Genomic DNA, 12,958 nt, shown 5'->3' on the forward strand with positions numbered 1-12,958 from the left:
ACTAGGACGTGCCACTCTGGCTAATTCGTCCTTAATCTCTTCATTTAGACCTCTGCGAAACAAGGTAAAACTGGCTTCCAGGGGCCAGTCCGCCTCTGGACGTTCGAACATGGTCTTGAGTTCCGCGATGAACCCTTCATAATCATCCAGGAGAGCATCCCCTGAATTGAGTAAAGGGGTGGCCCATGTAAGGGCATTACCGTAAAGATGCGATATTGTGAAGCCCACCTTAGCCCTAGGAGTTGAGAAATAGTAGGGCTTGAAGGTAAAATGTACCAAACAAGAATCCAGGAATCCACGTAAGGTCTTTGTTGAACCGTCGTATTTATCAACCACTCCTCCCAATAATACGCTGTCCTTGTTCGCGGAGTCACGTGACAAGACAAGCTGTTTTAGTGCCGTATTCTCGGCTTTTAAATTCTGCATCTCTGTGGAAAGTTCTTGCATTCCGCGCATCAGGTCCTGAATAGCATTCTCCATGGTAGAATCCGTATTGATCGTTTGGCGTCTCAAACTGTCGTAAATCTCCCCTTGTCACACCTGTGATCGGGATCTCCCTTGTTCGGCCGCAGGACTCTTCCTGTAGATGGTTCGGGTCTTGAATAGGCTCGCCCGAGCCTCGTCAGGTTGCAGGACGCGTTCAGAGTTCCGGGAAGTTCGTGGTTCCAGGGTATCCAGGATTAGCGATGAACGAGTAAGTGGGGGGGGGAAATCCAGGAACAGGAAAAAAGGCAAGGAAGGAAGTACGAGGATCAAGGAAACCAAAGTAGAGAGTAAGCTAAGCACACGTCGGGTCACTACCGAAGATAGCGTTGAGACGCGCGGACCCGCAGGGGCGTGACCAATTTATAGTACGTGCCACAACGTGAAAAGCTAGTGCGTAGCACAGAGCTTGGTACGGCCATTTTAGGAGGAACAAGGAGTATAATCCCTTCGTGACAATGACCATGAGGTCCAGAAGGGGCAATTTCGCCGGGTCATGACACCATGCATCTTTTAACCACTATTGTATTCTCTAAAGTGGACTAGTGTGCCAGCATTCTCTTTGGTCTCTCCAACTATGCTTTCTGTCCTCCCGACAAGATCATTAACTTTGCTACCAGGACTCTCAGAACTGCTTCACTTCACCCCTACTTCCTAAAACCATCACCAGGCTGGATGGTTGACAATGCAAAATAGGGCCACATTTACATTTCTGCTCCTGCTTCTCAAATCTATCCATGGAAAGACATCACTGTATCTATCCTTATCTATCCAAGTCTAGAAGCCTGCTTGTAATCTCTGCTCTGCCTCCTCAACTACCCTTGGGCCACCTTGCCCTTCCTCTTCTTCCTTTCACTTCTGCCCCTTCTGTCTTCTTGCTCCACTTGCATGGAATTCTCTTCCCCCGGATATGCAAGAATCAGTCCAGGCTGATTTGTTCAAAACCAAACTAAAAGCCTGCTTCCTCACTTCAGAGCAACCCTCTTAACCTACCTCTCATCTGCCTTCTAGCTAACCTTTTGCCTCTGTCCCTCACTTTCTACTGCCTCCACTCTAGCACTTTATCCATCATGGTCACACCCCCACACCGCTTGTTGTACCAACCCACCCGGGCTTAAACATTTATAATGTTGGTTATCCTTAATTTATGTATGTCCACCCATGTATTGTCCCAGGTGACTGTTCCATTTACTTCCCCTTGAAATTGGTCAGAATGTCACTCACACTCACCCCATTGTAAGACATTCACTGCTTCCTGTCATACAACTGATTTCTTATCTATTGCACGTTCATTTGTGATCAAAAGAGCATTGTTCCTCTCTGTGTAAATAAATACATATGTATGAATACTTAAATAAATACTTTTGGCTACAACTTGGGGCACAACCATTGAATGTTCCAAGTGCTTTGGGAGTTCTAATATAGGTTCTGACCTAGAAGTATATTGAGCACAAGCCATTAGTGCTGAACGGTATGCAAATGAATTATGAAAGAATGAAAACGATTTATGCATAATAAACATATAAAATGTATGGGCCTATTGGTGGTTCCTAAAATTACCAACAATAATCCTCTACAAATGGCACTGTCATGGATGGTACTTAATTACTTCATTGAAGCAGCTTCTATACCGGTTTAAAATATGGAGCTCACCTTGCCTTAATAGATATCATGGGGCCTCAAATGATGTTATGTTATGTTCTCTAATATTTATATTCACCCATCACCACCATAGTGGACTTAAAGTGTCTAGCCTTATCCGAGTGTTAGCATACTGCAACCACGCAAGGGTGTTGCCAGACCTCAGCCTATAGATATGAAAGAGTCAGATTTGGGAAGGAGGTGATGGGAAAAGGTAAAGTTAGGTGTGGAGGTGGTAGGAGAGAGGCAGTGGAAAATACGAAATACATATGTGAAGGGAAAATAGAAATAAGACGGAGGGTGGGAGATGGTTGTGATAGTAGGGATGCAGGTGTCTTAACTGCGGGTAGTTACTGGTATTCATGAGAGAAGGACTGAAAGGATCTGCAGCTCAGTTTCAAGCAGAAAGTTACCATGAAGGCAGAATCTAGAGCTGCCAAAGCATGGCACTAGATGATGTTGGTGATTTGTTACATGATGTACTTGAAATGTGCGGAAGCAGACCTTAGTAGTGAGGAGTCTTTCCGGGTCTCTTGTAAGAAACACCACCCCTGTATCAAGGGAGGGCACTGGATTTCCCAAGCCAGCTGATAGAGGTGTCAACGCCAAGAGTTGGGCATGTATGGATGTATGCATTGGGTAAACAAGAGGAAAGTTTGGGAGGGGCAGTGGAGACATGAAAGACTTAAGTCCAGTTGCAAGTGCTCTGGGTTATGCATTAGCTCTAATTCACTATGGGATTTGCTGAATATGAGACTAAAAAGACAGATTTGAATGTCCTTAAATTGTGATAGGGTAGAACAATGTGGTGGCCAATGTATGTGTTTGGTATGGTGTAAGATGCGTAAGATCAAGCACATAGTTGCACTCAGAGCTTAGGAGCTAGAGTGTGCAACATATCCTGCTGATCCTCAAGCCAGTCCACAGGCATATTTTTTCACCCAAATTGCATCCGTGCATTAAACCAAAAAGCTACAGTCACTTTAAGATGTATCATGCCTACCATGAAGCCCAATTGCAGAGCAACAAAGAGGTAGCTACCACTGCGAGCACGCGCAAACAGCAAAACATGCACGGAAGCAGACACACACTGTCCAAATATTAAAATGATCACAAATACCTTCTCCCCAAGAACCTAAAATGTTCCATCCAATTTAAATTTGAACAAACTTTGATAAAAGTTGGATGACCTTACTTTGTTTTCTGGAGCATGGATGTAAAGGTAACGTTTATATCTCCGTAATAAGGATCCTCAGCCTTTTATGGACAAAATAACAGAAACTGATCAAATGAAAATTGGATGTCCTGTCGAAGTTTCGTGCTATGCATCTATTTAGCAGATAGCTCCTTCCCCTTATATACCGCCCTGCCTCCTCCTCCAAGAGAGCGGCATGCAGGGAAAGGATCCATCACATGGTAAACCGTTTTGTTTACTTTAGAGAGCTTGCTCGTATGCACTTAATTGTTTAAATCAACATCTGGAGTTATAAAGGCAGTCGAAGCAATCAGAGCCTAGCATGTCAAGATCATCATGAAATTCAGCATTCAACAGTCAACATTTGTGCATTTATTTACTTATTTATTTCAATGAACTGCAAAACAGAGTTTTCAACACAAATATTTTTGGGAAATATGAATTGTGTCAGAAAGCACGACATAAATCAATTCCAAAATGTGCCAGCTTTACACAGTAGCGAGAACCCAGCAGCCCAGATGTAAAACTGCAACTCTGTTATACCGCAAACTACTCACACAAGCTCCTCAGTGCACATGATGAGCTAAATTATCCAGGAGCTGCAACCCTGGATTGGATGTGGGCTGTTAAAGAAATGACCTGTAAGCTTGCTTTGCCAGACATCTGGGGCAGCCCAATCGTGGTGGCTGGATCTGTAAATATATCCAGGAGGGCCTCAGAAGCCACAGAAGCATGGTCCTGGAATAAAATACAGCAGGCTTGTCATGAAGGTCATTTCAGCAGAGAATAAACGTCAGTTGTCCAGAGCCCAACTTGATGAAATGAACACGAACACATGAAATATATGTAGATCAAATAGTGGCTAGGTTTAACTACCATATGCTTCCTTTACCCTTTTGTAGAAATTAGGAGCAACAAGAACCATTTATTGCGATGCACTGAGGGGGGATGTCAATATGTTTGTTATCTTCCTATCGTGCATATGCTCTATATTGGAAACCCTGTCTCCCCCTTGCATTAAGATCCTTAGACAACCGGAATGTGGGCAAAAACCCTCATAATGCAACTATCACAAGCATTTAGAAGTCTTATATTTTCAGTTAATACAGAGATCTTGGTCAAAAGGCTGGAGGTACATTATGACAGCATCTTTCTAAGTAGTGTTTTAGTTGGATGGTAGTGTTAAATGTATAGTCATGTTTTCCCACGATGCGTTGTTGCATGCAACTATGGTGGCATTAACGTATTTGGACTAAGCATCTATTTTTTAAAACATTTGTATATAGACTGCAATCAATGTATCTGCTCATATAGTTGCTATTGGCATTTGAGAATACCATACATATAGGAGCCGGTGTATTTGATTAGCGTGCTCATGTCCCTATGCTGCTTTGTTCCTGAGTTTTATGTCTGTCATTGCTGATCGCGGGAGGATAGCTAAGGGGCAATGTGGTCGCTTTGTAAACGAGACGCTGGGTCCGCACTTAAAAACCTCTTGGTATTAAGCATGTTAAAAAATAACTAATTACAATAGCGATTTTTCTTTGATTACAGTTTCAAACTAACAAGATCTGTTCTATTTATATGTAACTAGTGTAAGAGCCCGTTTACACAGGCCAAAGTGCAGGTTTTCATTGACACCATATCCTAAGGCAACAGCTCCCTCTAGTGGTGACAATAGGCTTAGCTACTGCATCAGACGAACATACATATACAGGCCAATTCATGGAATAATTAGCGTGGCGCAAGTGGCCAAAAACGTGCGATTCGCAGTGGAATAGCGAAAATCGCAGTGCAAGTGCGAAATTCGCATGAAAAGCAGCGCACATCGATTCATGGAAGGCCGTGCGCGAGAAAACCAACGGATGTGCGCTAAAAAAGTGTGCGGCGCACGTTGGCGCACAGGCCATCTAACGGCGTGCGCCAGGTCACAGCGAAAATCGCACAGGCCACAGCGAAAATCGCACATAGTGCGGCGCACACAACAAAAGTAGGCGGAACACGTGGCGTAACACTTGGAATGGGGAACAACTTTCCAAAATGTGGGCGTCACGGGGAAGTACAGGGTGCAAGTGCGCGGAACGCCCACACGCTCGCCTACAACACGTATTCATGGAATCGAATAGGGCAAAACAGCGCACGGTCAAACCAGCGCACAGGCACAAAACGACCGCCACAAGAAAGCAGGCGGTAGCGTCTCTGCGCCTGTAATAAATGTGCGCCAAAAGGTGCGCCAACAAATAGCACCTATATACAGCTATGATGAATGTCCTATACTGTGGCCCTCCAGGACAAATGACGAGCAAAGGGGTACCCACAAACACGGACACCCGCTGACTGAAAAATAACGTGTGCGTGTATTTCGGGTGCGCGGGAAGTTTCACACGCGATTTGGCAGGGTACGTGGATTTCAGGGGTGCTCGGGAAGTTCCACACGCAATTTGGCTGGGTACGTGCACAGGAATTTCCACACACGATTTGGCTGGGTACGTGGATCTCAGGGGTGCACGGGAAGTTTCACACGCGATTTGGTAGGGCACGTGGATTTCAGGGGTGCACGGGAAGTTCCACACGCGATTTGGCTGGGTACGTGTATTTCAGGGGTACGCGGGAAATTCTACACGCGATTTGGCTGGGTGCTCCCAGGTATTCCCTGTACACCCTCCACGGCCCCTGCAGGCAGCCGACACCACAGGGGACTACCCTGCACACCTGCTCATGTCACCCAGCACCCTCACCCCCCAGCACTGTGGGGCACCCTCCACCAGGCCCCCACTCATGTCTCCCTGCACGCCCACCGCCCAGCAGTGCAGGGGCAGCCTCCACCAGGCCCGCACTCATGTCCCCTATCACCCCCACCCCCCAGCAGTGCAGGGGCAGCCTCCACCAGGCCTCCACTCATGTCTCCCACCACCCCCACCCCCTAGCAGTGCAGGGGCAGCACCACCAGGCCCCCACTCATGTCCCCTATCACCCCACCCCCCAGCAGTGCAGGGGCAGCCTCCACCAGGCCCCCACTCATGTCTCCCACCACCCCCACCCCCACCCCCCAGCCACCAGGGGCAGCCTCCACCAGGCCCCCACTCATGTCTCCCACCAACCCCACCCACTAGCAGTGCAGGGGCAGCACCACCAGGCCCCCACTCATGTCCCCTATCACCCCCACCCCCCAGCAGTGCAGGGGCAGCCTCCACCAGGCCCCCACTCATGTCTCCCACCACCCCCAACCCCCAGCCACCAGGGGCAGCCTCCACCAGGCCCCACTCATGTCTCCCACCACCCCCACCCCCCAGCCACCAGGGGCAGCCTCCACCAGGCCCCCACTCATGTCTCCCACCACCCCCACCCCCCAGCAGTGCAGGGGCAGACTCCACCAGGCCCCCACTCATGTCCCCCACCACCCCCACCCCCAAGCCACCAGGGGCAGCCTCCACCAGGCCCCCACTCATGTCTCCCACCACCCCCACCCACCAGCCACCAGGGTCAGCCTCCACCAGGCCCCCACTCATGTCTCCCACCACCCCCACCCCCCAGCCACCGGGGGCAGCCTCCACCAGGCCCCCACTCATGTCCCCTATCACCCCCACCCCCCAGCAGTGCAGGGGCAGCCTCCACCAGGCCCCCACTCATGTCTCCCACCACCCCCACCCCCTAGCAGTGCAGGGGCAGCACCACCAGGCCCCAACTCATGTCCCCTATCACCTCCACTCCCCAGCAGTGCAGGGGCAGCCTCCACCAGGCCCCCACTCATGTCTCCCACCACCCCCACCCCCCAGCCATCATGGGCAGCCTCCACCAGGCCCCCACACATGTCTCCCACCACCCCCACCCCCCCGCCACCAGGGGCAGCCTCCACCAGGCCCCCACTCATGTCCCCTATCACCCCCACCCCCAAGCAGTGCAGGGGCAGCCTCCACCAGGCCCCCACTCATGTCTCCCACCACCCCCACACCCTAGCAGTGCAGGGGCAGCACCACCAGGCCCCCACTCATGTCCCCTATCACCCCCACCCCCCAGCAGTGCAGGGGCAGCCTCCACTAGGCCCCCACTCATGTCTCCCACCACCCCCACCCCCTAGCAGTGCAGGGGCAGCACCACCAGTCCCCCACTCATGTCCCCTATCACCCCCACCCCCCAGCAGTGCAGGGGCAGCCTCCACCAGGCCCCCACTCATGTCTCCCACCACCCCCACCCCCAGCCACCAGGGGCAGCCTCCACCAGGCCCCCACTCATGTCTCCCACCATCCCCACCTCCAGCCACCAGGGGCAGCCTCCAGCAGGCCCCCACTCATGTCTCCCACCATCCCCACCTCCAGCCACCAGGGGCAGCCTCCAGCAGGCCCCCACTCATGTCTCCCACCACCCCCACCCCACAACAGTGCAGGGGCAGCCTCCACCAGGCCCCCACTCCTGTCTCCCACCACCCCCATCCCCAGCCACCAGGGGCAGCCTCCACCAGGCCCCCACTCATGTCGACCACCACCCCCACCCACCAGCCACCAGGGGCAGCCTTCACCAGGCCCCCACTCATGTCTCCCACCACCCCCACCCCCCAGCAGTGCAGGGGCAGCCTCCACCAGGCCCCCACTCATGTCTCCCACCACCCCCACCCCCATCCACCCGGGGCAGCCTCCACCAGGCCCCCACTCATGTCCCCTATCACCCCGACCCCCTAGCAGTGCAGGGGCAGCACCACCAGGCCCCCACTCATGTCTCCCACCACCACCACCCCCTAGCAGTGCAGGGGCAGCACCACCAGGCCCCCACTCATGTCCCCTATCACCTCCACCCCCTAACAGTGCAGGGGCAGCACCACCAGGCCCCCACTCATGTCCCCTATCACCCTCACCCCCCAGCCACCAGGGGCAGCCTCCACCAGGCCCCCACTCATGTCTCCCACCACCCCCACCCCACAGCAGTGCAGGGGCAGCCTCCAGCAGGCCTCCACTCATGTCTCCCTGCACCCCCACCCCCCAGCACTGTGGGGCACCTGCCAGCAGGCCCCCACTCATGTCCACCTGCACCCAGGTCCTCACAATCCCCAATCATGTGCGTTATGGTCAGCCTCCACAGCCAAAAGGCCCTACCAAGTAACCCATTCACCCACATGGAAATGGAAATTACATGTTACACCCCCAATGTTCATAAAGCAAATGAACCCATGTCCGTCACACACAATGGTTGCAATTGAATGGGAAAACACCCAACATGACATGCATGAAACCAATGAGATGATACCACACAGTGAAGTATGAAAACAAAATTGTATTAAAAAAAATTGAATGCAAATGAAATGAAACAAACTACAATGGCAATAAAAAAACGAAAAGCTGCATGTCTGTGAAAAAAAATTAAAACTACAAATCCAAATTCAAAAAAATGTTGTCCAAATTCACATTAAAAATAAAATCAATCCGAGAGAGAAAAATAAATGCAAAGACCATTGCTCCATGGTGAATAAATAAAAACAAAAAAAATAAAACAATCCAATGAAGAACTATGTACAAAACATCCAAGGGTCCATGAGCCCAACTGAACAAAGGAAACCTACAAAAAACCCTAACTAAAATGCAACTATATACAAAAAGTGGAGCAGTGTCCGTCGACTCCAAATCATAAGAAGAAACAAAGGAAACCTAAAACTAAAGAACTATATACAAAGGCGGCGGGCAAGTCCAGCGGCTCACTCCGTGGTGTTCCGGGCCAGGGCATCATCAAACTCCTCTTCGATGTCCCAGAGGCGGTCCTGTTCCATGGCCCTGAGGGTCCGCAGGGACGACGCCATCAGCTCCTCCAACCCCCTGTGGATTGCCTCGAGGCACTCGGCCTGCCTCAGGGCCCTCCGCATGGAGTTCTCCGCCCTGACCATCGTGAGCCGCGCCTCTTCCGCCCGCCGCCGCTCCGCAAATATCTGCTGGCCCAACCGCAGCCACACGGAAGACACTTCCCGTCCTGGGTCCTCCTGCCCTCCGGCCGATGCCTACCCCTCCGATGTTGATGGTCCCGAGCCATGATGCCTCCCACGTTGACTCTGCTGCTGCCTCCGACGCAACCGCCTCTGCCAGCATGACGGCATCCAGGCTGATGGAATCCACCGACGCCGTCATGCACGTGCCCCGCCTGATGATGCCGGCACATCCTCCATCTGCTGGGGTACAGTTGCTGTGGTGTCCACCCCTGCTGGACCTCCGACTCCCGACTGTGGCAGGGATGGGATCCCCACCGAGCTGGCTGCATTGGTCAGGGCAGGTCCATAGGGGGCCCTGGTGGCATCTGGGCCAGAAGACGGCAAGGAGAACGACCGGCGTATAGCCTCCACAGAGGAGGAGAGGGCCGCCAGATTGGCCGACACATGCAGGAAACCCCCGAACATGGAAGATCCCAATTGGGCCACGTCGGCACGGTGCTCTTCGTGATGACATGCGTGCTCCTCCCGGGAAGCACGCACATCATCACGAATTTCACCCACGCGCATCGCGACCCCAATCAGGACCTTCTCCATATGGCCACGGGTCCCCTCGTCCACAGGTGGAGGGGAGTCAGGTGACATGGACATCCCCTCTACCTGCAGACGGGCCTGGGACGGGGCATCCCTGCTGGTGCATGGTGGTGCACTCACAGGGTCAGGGACAGCGACATGCACAGGCCCCTCCACGGTGACCTGTGCTGCCTCCTGCCCCTGCCCCTGGACTGCACCACTTGCACCAGCAGGGATGCCCCCACCAAGCCCCATGTGTGCCTCAGTGGCGGCCTCCTCCTCCTCTGTGGAAACCACCAACCTGGATGGCTCCTCACCGTCTTCGGCCATAGCAGGCCCCTGTGGGGGCTCACCCACCCCTTCCGCTGCAGCCGTGGGGGCATCCCCGCCGCCTTGCTCCACAGCGCCGTCTCCGCCCTCTTCTTCACTAGCCGCTGCGTAGAGGGAGACAAAGAACACAAGCATCAGGGTACTGTACAATGGTCCCCTAGACAGGAAGCAATAGCAGATGAGTACCACTGTCAAAGTACACTTCCATCATGTCCCTCCACAACACATGGGTCAGTTCAGGCAAAACACACACAGTAACAGGCATGGTGTATGCCATGGACATTTCCATACATGTCCAATGGACTCTTGAAACATACAATGATATGGAACTCACATGCATCATGGGTCATGCCCATCACATGCACACACTTCACCTCAGTCACATCCATCTGGCCTCATACACCCCAAACACAGTGGATACAAGGATAACTAGGCTGCATCAGTGAATCTGTGCATTGTCACAGACATGTGTCATGCATCCATGGCATTCACAAGTCACAGACACGCAGGTCAGGCACACAGACATGGCTACCATATATGTACCTGGCATCAGCACCCATCCCTCACCCCCACCCATGTCCAGGAACAGAGACTGGCATGCTCTCATGTGTAAAATCTGCATAGGGCTCCCCATGTCGCATTTAAACACATGCAACGACCATGTGGTTCACACATCACTGGTCGCACATGCATTACCATGATGTCCCTGCACACATACATGCGTACATGGCCTATGTCACACATACAGGCAAGTATCAGACAACCAGCACACCGCAACATGCCCTGTCTCACACAGCAATGCTTGGCCACTTACCGCTCAAGTCCAGACGGGTCTCCCTCTCAAAGATCTGGGCGTGGAGCGCTGGGCGTACGCGTTCCAGGACCCTCATCTGGATGGAACTCATGCGGCCCCGGCCTCCCTCCACGAGGCGCCAGGCCTTCACGATGGGGCCTGGACCTCAAGTCCTCCCAGCGCTTCTTGATCCTCTGGACGTTGCGGGTTGCCACCCCCTCCGTGTTGATGGCAACCACACAGTCGGCCCAGATCCTCTCCTGTCCTTCCTTGCTGGCGCGGGACGATCCAAAGAGGGCATCATACTGCCCCAGGACATGCTCCACCAGGACACCAACTTCGGTGGCAGTGAAGCTGGTGCCCCTCTGCCCCTCTGGCCTGGGGTTGCCACTGGTGCCAGATGTCGAAGTGCCCGACATGGCAACCCCAGAGGCAGGAGTGCATGGGCAACTGGGTCCTGGGGCTGGGCTGTGGAGCGATGTTATCCCAGTCGGGAGTCTTCTGTTCCAGCAGGGGTGGACACAGCAACTGGACCCCTGCAGATGGCTGATGTGCAGGCACCAAATGGCAGGGCACGGTGGCAGCAGGCAGGCAGGCAGCAGCAGATGGCATGTGGGAGGCTGCTCAGGGGAATGGGGGGTGGTAATTCGGCCTTCTGGGCAGGAGCGTGGTCTTCCGTGTGTTTTCGCGTGGCCAGCTTGATACGGAGTGATTTGGCACGTGAAAATCCTGCACGTCAGCGTGAAATTCGAGGAAAGGCCCTTAGCGCGTAAGCGCGTCAGCACGCATACGCGATTCTATTGGACCAAAGGCCCTCAGCGCGTAAGCGCGTCTGTGACGTGACCCGCACGGGTGTTTCCCTCATAGCACGTGATGACGGAGCACACGTGGAAAGACTGCACGTCAGAGTGTCATCGCGTGTAATTAGACAAAAGTGCGCGTACACGCGATTGGCCTCTGTACGTGTACTTCAGGGGTGCGCAGGCACTTACACACGCGAGTACATCAGCGCACGTGTATTCCGGGGTGCGTTGGAATTTCCACACGCTATTGGCCTGGGTACGTGGATTTCAGGGGTGCGTGGGAAGTTTCACACGCTCACCTACAACACGCGCAAAGAAACACGTACGCCAGTAGGAAGCAGGCATACGTCGACCCGCGACGCATAAATTTGCGTGCAAAAAACTAACAAGCTCAGACGCCAGGATGAATATACCGTTCCTAGCAGCAGTGGCCGTGGGCTACCAAGGGAGGAGGAGGAGGATAGTCAGGGCCAGAATTTTCACACCCAGAACCAGCCTTTTTGGGATGCCTGATGACCAGGTGTATGGGAGGTACAGGTTTCCACCACACATAATACTGGACCTGGTGAGTGAGTGGGAGGATGACCTCACATCACCCACCCTGTGCTCCCAAGCACTCAGCCCCCTGGAGAAGGTCCTCAATGTACTGCACTTCTTAGCCACTGGATCATTTCAGCGGACAAGTGCCATAGTGGGTGGGGTGTCACAGGCCACGCAGTCACGCTGCCTACACCAGGTCTTGAACATCATCATTGCACGCCCATCAGTCCGCAGGCACATATACCTGCCCAGAACACCTGCAGAAAGGCATGCTGCCGCCCTGGATTTTTACGGTGTGGCACAATTCCCCAAAGTGCTAGGTGCCATCGACTGCACCCATGTGGCTCTACGTCCCCCCAGGGCATCTGAGCACATCTATAGGAACCACAAGCACTGGCATTCCATCAACGTGCAGGTAGAATGTAATGCCAAGGGAATCATCACCTCAGTATATGCCAACTATCCCGGGTCCACCCACGACAGCTTCATTTACCGAATGTCCACCCTAAGCCGGGACCTAGAAGCTGGGCGGCATGGCGATACATGGCTGCTTGGTGAGTATGAATGCCACTGCACATGCATGCATGTCAGATACTGAGCAAGGTCACAACCCCACCAATGATACCCATCACCACCTCCACAGGGGACAGTGCCCACCCTCTCAGCCCCCACATGATGACGCCAATTTGGAACCC

Source organism: Ambystoma mexicanum, chromosome 5p (genome assembly GCF_040938575.1).
Source record: "Ambystoma mexicanum isolate Mex_15411 chromosome 5p, UKY_AmexF1_1, whole genome shotgun sequence".
Taxonomy (NCBI): domain Eukaryota; kingdom Metazoa; phylum Chordata; class Amphibia; order Caudata; family Ambystomatidae; genus Ambystoma; species Ambystoma mexicanum.